The 7582-nt window shown below is 41.8% G+C and overlaps 1 protein-coding gene across 2 annotated transcripts in view; it reads left to right on the top strand.

Moving 5' to 3' along the window:
* Positions 1 to 7582, top strand: part of BZW2 (basic leucine zipper and W2 domains 2) — a 58085-nt gene that overhangs the window by 383 nt on the left and 50120 nt on the right. The window contains exon 1 of one of the 2 annotated variants that reach the window (XM_032110529.1): positions 14 to 136. The exons of the other annotated variant lie outside the window; for it this stretch is intronic. The gene's annotated coding sequence lies outside the window, so the exon portion shown is untranslated. Of the gene's footprint in view, positions 1 to 13; positions 137 to 7582 lie in introns of those variants that run through there. 2 annotated transcript variants of the gene reach the window in all.

The raw sequence follows: 7582 nt of genomic DNA, 5'->3' as shown, positions 1-7582 counted from the left end.
CCGGGAGTGGTGCGGGCGGGCGGAGGAGCCCGTGTGTCAATGTGTCCGTCCTTCACTCCTCCATTGTCTCCCGCTGTCGCCGTTGCTGTCGCGCTCGCTCGCCCTCCCCGCCCCGGACCGCGCAACCACCCGACAGGTGCGGCCGGGACGGGAGAGCGCCGGGCGGAAGCTGTGCCGGAGCCCCGCCGGAGCCCCGCGGCGGTGCTGCCCAGGCGACCGCGGCTGCTGTGGGGCAGCTCCGGGCGGGCGGGCGGGCGCGGCGGCCATGGCGGGGCAGGGCGGGCGGCGGCGTCACAGCCCCGGTGTCGGTGCTGGACCCCGGCTTTGGAAATGCCGCCGTTCTCGGGTTTGCGGAGCACCGGCGGCGCTGGGTCCGCTGCGGGAGGGCGGCGGTGCGGACTCTTGTGCACGCCGGCCCTTCCTTCTGTGCACTTGCTTTCTTGCCTTTTTATGGCATCGGTTGGTTGGGTGGTTGGGCTTTTTGTTGTTTTTTTTTTTTTCCAGGCAGGAAGAGCGGTTTATTTGGCTAAAGCGGCCGAATGGAGCCGTGGTTGTGCCACGGCATCGTGTCTCCAGGAGGAAGCGGGCGTTGATGGATCGGGGGGGGAAGTAACGCGCTCGTGGTGTTCAGAGCGGTGCCTTTTGTTGGCGCCTTTCTAAAATTAAACTGTTGGTGGAAGAATAGTCTTTGTTACAGATCCAACTTTCCACTATTCCAGCGGAAGCTCGGTAGGCACAGGGACGATCCTGCAGATTCCCACCAAGGGACAGACTGAGGTTTAATATCCTTGATTTTTGCCTGTACCAGAGAAAAGAGCAGGACTCTGGTACTTGGTGCTTTTACCCTCCTTTGCCCTACTCTTCAATGTATATTTTTATTCTTTCTTTTAAGGAACCCATTTTTCCCCTGTAACTAATTTTTGAAGGCATAGCTTTATAAGCAAGCCGAACTTTTTCTTTCCTTAGTACTTGTAGCTCCTCTCAATCTTTACATATTGAAATTTCTCTTTCTAGTACTAATCTTGTTCTCTGTTTTGATATCTGTTGATGACTTGTTGACTGACTTTCAGAAATGGTGAAGTCTCACTCATAGAAGAGCATGCTCTCTGAATATAGTGTATCTTCATAACTATTTGGGTAAAAAAATCCTAAATATGATACAATTATGTTTTAACAAAACAGCCAAACTGTGTATGTTTCCATGGTTTTAAAAATTATGGAAATACAGGGGCGTACCACCATTTAGTTTTACTTGCATCAACAAGTGTAAATAAAAGAGATTGGTTTGGAGTTCAGATTATAACAGATTCCCTTGACTTCTTTTGTGGGAAACCAAAAATGCCTTGAAGGAAACACTGTTGAAGCACAAGTGCTTTTAATATTCTGATCCAGAAAAATATCCCCATGTAGTGCTAACAGAAGTATGTCACTGGCTCAACCATGAACGCTGAAATTAGGGTTTAAGTGGTCTTTTGTTGGTTCACTGCAGGGTGTGAATTTTACCTGCTGTGAACAAATTTTGTGATACTACAATGCCCCGATAACCTCTGTGGCACTGTTAAATAACGAGAGCCTTCACGCTTCCTTTTGCATTCAAAAAAAACCACCCAAAACCTGTCGTGCATTCAGCATACAAAAGTATGCATATTACATTCCTTTTATTTAATATGAGAATGTCAGTATTGCCATCGCACCCTAGATCACAGACTGAACAGTCAAACACAATTTTTCCTTGGCAGCCTCACTGGATCTTACTTGGTGACTAAGGCTACAGGAGTGCTCCATCTGCAAGGGTAATAAAATACTTTCAGTGCTAGTTAAAACATGCTTCTTGCTCTTACCTGGCTTCTGTATGACCTTCAATCCTGTCATATGCAGACATTTCACAATCTTCAGTTTATGCTTGTGAGATCATGATGAAGTGTAATTGCCTCCATTTTACGAACATAATTTGAAGCATGGAGGCAACAGGTGGTTTTTTTTCAAGGCAGTGTAGGGAGTCAGTGTTAGGGCAGGGAACTGGAATATGAAAATGTAGGTTCTGTGCCTTTGTGTCTTGCCCCTTAATGCTTTTTCTTTTATCTGCTGCATCTGTTTGTTTCACGTATTTAAGATGTGGGTATTACTGCTTGGTAATTAATAATTTACATTTTGGGTATTACAGTGGGAGAAGGAAATGTTAACCTGACTGTGATTCAGAACATTTTTTAGATTTTAAATTATATGTGTACATATTAAGAATTCCTTATTTCCTCATCAGGTGATACATCTGATACTTGTAATTTGTGAAGCAGGAACCAGTGGTGACATTTTTCCCCAGCAGTTTGCTGGTTTTAGTGCCTGGAGGTATGCTTGTGGGGATTTGTGATAGCTACTGTTACCAATGTATAGGTGATCCTAAGTGCCTGTGTGCAATTGTCAAGAGTAAGATTCATGCAAGAAAATAAGAAGGATTTCTTTAATTAAGTAATATTCATTTTGGGAGAATGTACAGAACAATAAGCTTTTTCTTGGGTCAAGTTTGGGGAGAAGAGACTGCTCTATGCCTTGGAGAGTGCACCATGAAACTCTCAGTCTTTGGACGTGGAAGAGAGGGAAAGGAAATGCTGAACTGGTTTCAGTGTTTTCTCTCGAATGACCTGCCTTCACTTCTGTCTTGGAGGGTTGCCTGAATTCTGGCCATGTACTCTGCAGAGGTCAGAGTTTCTGTAGTCTCTTTCAGTGCCTGGGCCTGGCACGGTCAGAAACCTGTTTGACCCAGTACATTTTATCCAGGGGAAAATAAAATAATAGGTCAAACAAGTACGCATACTTCTATGACATATTTCCTAGCTCCCATCTCACTGGTTCACAGCTAGGGATTTCTTCAGCAAAAAGTGGTGTCTTTGTCTTTATATTTGAAGGCCTAAGGTAGCTGGTAGGCTTTTTGAATTTAAGTAAATTGTGTGTATGCAGCGTCCCATGATTATAACTTTCCTGACTGCTTGAAAGAGGACCTCTTCTTTCCTGTTTTTAAACCTGCTACTTCATGGTTTTGTTCAATCCCCAGCTCCCAGTTTTGGGAGCCAATGAGGAATTGGTTCCTGTTCAACCTTGACATGCAGTCATGCCTTAACAGACCTGTGGTGTCCCCTGCCATTGTCTTTTTGCCAAGCTGAAGTCTTAGGTGTATTGAGTCATTCCAATGTAAAATCCATTTCATATGGTTGCCAAGAGTGTTTTTGTAAACTAGCTCTGTCTTCCTGCATGCCCTGGGCAATAGGAAATCTCCTTCAAGTGGAGCTGAGCCTTGCAGACAGACCCCCGCTGGGTTTTGGTCCTGCTGTCTCCAATCCTTATATCCTGGCCAAAGTTAAGAGGATCTAATAGGATTATTCATTTAGATCAATTCAAGTTCATGCAAGTTCAAGGGGTTTTTATTGCTAGAAACATCCTGTTTTTTCCTCTTGGATCTCACAAATAGTAATCTGTGGATGAGTTACTTCCGCCACCCCCCCACCGGCCCAGTTGATTGGCATTGTATAACTCTGATTTCTTTAGTGGTTTTATTTTATTTTAAGTGAGACATTTTTTCAACTTTCATCTGTTTCTGGATCTCAGGGCAGCCACTTGATCTTTGTTATGATCTGTCAACATTGCTAAGCCTGTTTTGTACCAGAGGGTAGACTAACTGAAACTGGCGAGCACTGATACGTGTTTGAACACAAGTGGTGTATCCACAATAGCTACACACAAGGTACTCTACAGCTGAGATGCTACTCTGAAACCTGGATAGAGATCTCCACCTACTACCAATGTGAGACCTTGCACAAAGCTAGGTTTTCTCTATACTTTGAACTTTAGGAGCAAATCCCAGGACTTGACTCTAGCTGTATCCAAAGTCAGGCAAGATGAGGCTTAACGCCTGCTTCATCTTCTCTTGAATCCTGACTTGAAGAAATTTTATGTATATGGGACAGCAGGACACGAAAGTATTCTCCAAAGGATTGTCTGATCCAGACTATTGGATGAGCACGGTTGAGGTGAGCTCATCCAAAAGTGTTCTCCAGCAAGAAATGCAGGTCAGAGCAGTGTGAAAGTACCAGTTTGGGAGCTGAACATCCATAAGGTACTCCTGTCTGGGCTTAGTAGTCTGATTTAACTTGAGTGTTGGTGGTTTGCTCCAAGACTTGATCTGATTGAGCAGAGCCGGCCTTGGTGGTTTTGCACTTAAAATATATACAGAATAACAGCCACCTGTAGAATTTTCTTTAAAGAAAAGTGATCACAAGTTTATTTGTATAGGTTGCAAAGCTCATTTTTGAGCATATGCTTTTATTTTTATGTCTTTAACTGCTGTTCATGCCAGGGCAACCAGAATCTTCCCATAGGGGGGCGAGGAATAACAGTGAAAAGAAGAAATTTTGAGGTGTTCAGGTACTGTGATGATGATCATGGGCAGTGTAAGTGCCTTAGATGAATGTGCATTTGTGCTACCTGATTAAAAGCTTCCTTTGAAAAGGTCAGCATTGCTTTCACAACAAAATCGGATATCTGCGCCCCTTTCTCCCTTTATATACTCAGCGCAGGAAAAAAAGAAATTGTTCTTTTGGAGGTCAAGTTCATATTCTCTTAATTGTTTGTTCTAGATGGTTCTAGTATGAGCAACTTGCTCAGACAATACATATTTCGGGGTTTTTTTGTGTGAAGCTCTAGGTCACTGTGGTTTTATTGAATTAAAAGAAATCTAAGCTTTAAACAAATTGTTTCATGCCTATGAATTCCATGTAGGTAGGTACTTCCATATTTGGAAGAGATGGCATGCAAGTAGCTTTTTGCTGTTAAAGACTGAGGTGTGTTTAGTGACAGCAGAGCAATGTGTGTCAGGGTGTGCCTCAGCACCTTTGCAAGATTAAGCTCTTTCCCACTTAAGCTTTGCTAGTGGTAGCAATACCCCAGTCATGCATTAGCACAGCTTTTCTTAAGAGTTGATTTGCAATGGCTTTTCAGATGGCTGTTTCTAAAATAAATTCAAGATTTCAGAGGTATAAAGCAAATAAAATTACATAAAGCTGCAGGGGAAATATATCTGTGTGTAGAAGGAGATTGAAAAACTACAGCACATAGAGAATTTGTACTGCTTTTGGAGATTCATGAGTGCAATACTGGGAAAAATAGTGTTAGCAGCATTTAGTGAGTGACAGTCAAACCTTTTTTTGGTGAAGAATGGTGGAGGCACTTGGGTTAAACATTTAATTAGATCTAATTAGTGAGTAATTTTTTTAACCTCCAGACAGGATTATTTAAACTCTGCTTACAGTCATGTGCAGATACATATACCTGTTCGTAGGCTTAAGGTTATTGCTTAAGACAGAGGAATTAGATCATGCATTGAATGGATGTGTGCTCTTAGATTCAGATGGCTTTAGGAGACATCATCTTTTATTCCCCAGCTTATTTTCTGTCCTCATTCCTCCTGTGCAAATTCAAGAATTCCTGTGTCTGTGTTGCTCATAAGGCAGTAGGCTGTCACCCACATCTGTCTCTCTGCCTGCGCGTACTGGTGAAGTAATTCCATTTCGATATTTCATGAGCAATAAATCACCTGTGAACTGCCATGGTTGCCCATTAGACTAGATTTGATTTCTGAAATGGTTTCTTTTTCCATGGGATCCACTACTGATTAAACATGAATCTTCTCCTCAATTGCAACAGTACTTACATGTTAATTTAAAATAGTAATTATCTGTTCAAAGATAAATAAAATACTCAAGGGTCACTCCGAGGTAATGCTGGTGTGTGAGAGGAAAATTGACAAACGGAAAAAACCTATTTTTTCTCCCTAGAGAGAAGTCTATGGAGTGCAGTAATACCCTGCCATGCCTGAAAACCCTTTTGAACTTGCCATACCATAATTCTTAAATGTAGCTGTAGATCTTGTAAGAGACTGCAAAAGTAAAAACAAAAAGCAAAATAGAGTTCAGTACCCACGTGCAGTGGTGTGGTGGCCATATTTACTGCACCGTAGTACTCTTCACCATTCTTGCATACTGTACAGCTGAGAGCAGAATGAAACACTTGAACTTCAGGGTTTAACATCTTTGGTCTTCTGTAAAATGTGGTTGTATAGTGCAAGCACAATACAGGGGACTCCTATGTTTGTAACAATTTGCTGGTAAACCTTCCAACTTGGATCGCTGTTTGTGATGGGGATGGTTAAGTGCAAGTGGCAGCTCATGTAGATCAGATTGCAGGACTGTTCTCACTCCATCTTTAGATACGTTTTTGTTGCTGAGCTGGTTTTAATAAAGTAAAAAGCCTTCCTCACACATGCCATATAAAACAAATAACCAATATGGAGTTACATATTTTGGTTTTTAAATTCCAGCAAGTCAGGAAAATACTTCCAGGAAGTAAATCAGTAGTAATTCCTACTTTGTCTATGAGAGCTTTTAGTTGCTATGTGTCTAAGAGCTTTTGAAATTAGAAATGTGGTTTTTTTCTACTACAGAAACTTCAGAGTGAATTTTAAAATTCACGGAGTCCTTCATACATAGGCATATTTTGGCATTCTGTATAAGGATTTGCTCTGCAAAATCTGAGCTATTGTTAGGTTGGATGGAGAAGTTTTGCGTAGAGATCACGTACAGTTTTTGCAGACTCATGGTGGCAGACAAAGATTACTGCTTTTATTCAGCCTGTAAGACGATGGATTACATCTAGTGAGAATTAGGACTGAGGACAGACAGGTCAAGCAAAGGAAATGCTAGACACAGTCTGGGACAGAGGTTAGCCAGGGACATTGGAAGGAAGCATCTTCTGTGATGTCTTGAATCTCAACGAGTTACACCCTTCTACAGTTTTTTCAACTACTGCAGGCAGAACAATTAAATATGGCTTTGGGGTTGTACTTCCTTGTAATAACTACTGTCTCATGTGTTTTCATTAGATGTGTTTTCATGCAGAAAAGAAGTCTAAGCAGTTCAGTGGTTTGTAATTTGCAAGCTCAAGTGATGCTTTGATTTTAGGTTTTGTTTCCATAAATAAAATCCTCTAGTTGTCTAGAAATGTTTTTAAGAGAGAAGATACATTCAGCATTCAAGTTATACATTAGTCATTTTTTCTTCTGATGAGACACGGGTGAAATCTTGGGAAGATACTACTGAGCATTAGCAGGTACAGGGCTTGTAATTTATTTTCACTACCATTTCATGCCTTGAGCAATAGAAAATTAGAAAAACAAAGTATGTTACTTCTTTTAAATGCTTGAGGAGAAGCCAGCCCTTTAGAAGAGGGGATGGTGAGTTTCTTTTCAATCTACAACCTTTGTATGCGCCAATATTGATGTGAATTTGGTTTGAGTCTGGTTGCTTTTTTTTTCCATGTCTCTGCACCTTTCTGAAGCCTGTGTTGTTAAGTCTCTTTTGTCTTAGGTCTGCTTGGACTATTTTCTTAATGTGTGGTTTCTTGTGACTAGACCTGAGGATCTCAAAACCATCAGCCAGTGCTATGGAAGCCCAGTGTTGTGCTGTTGAACACCATATTCTGCCAAGATGCTCGTGGGTTTCTTTCCCTACATTTTGTGTGAAAAGAGGCCCCAGTC

This window comes from Corvus moneduloides, chromosome 1, assembly GCF_009650955.1.
Source record: "Corvus moneduloides isolate bCorMon1 chromosome 1, bCorMon1.pri, whole genome shotgun sequence".
Classification (NCBI taxonomy): Eukaryota; Metazoa; Chordata; class Aves; order Passeriformes; family Corvidae; genus Corvus; species Corvus moneduloides.
This window is presented reverse-complemented; position numbering and strand designations above follow the sequence as displayed.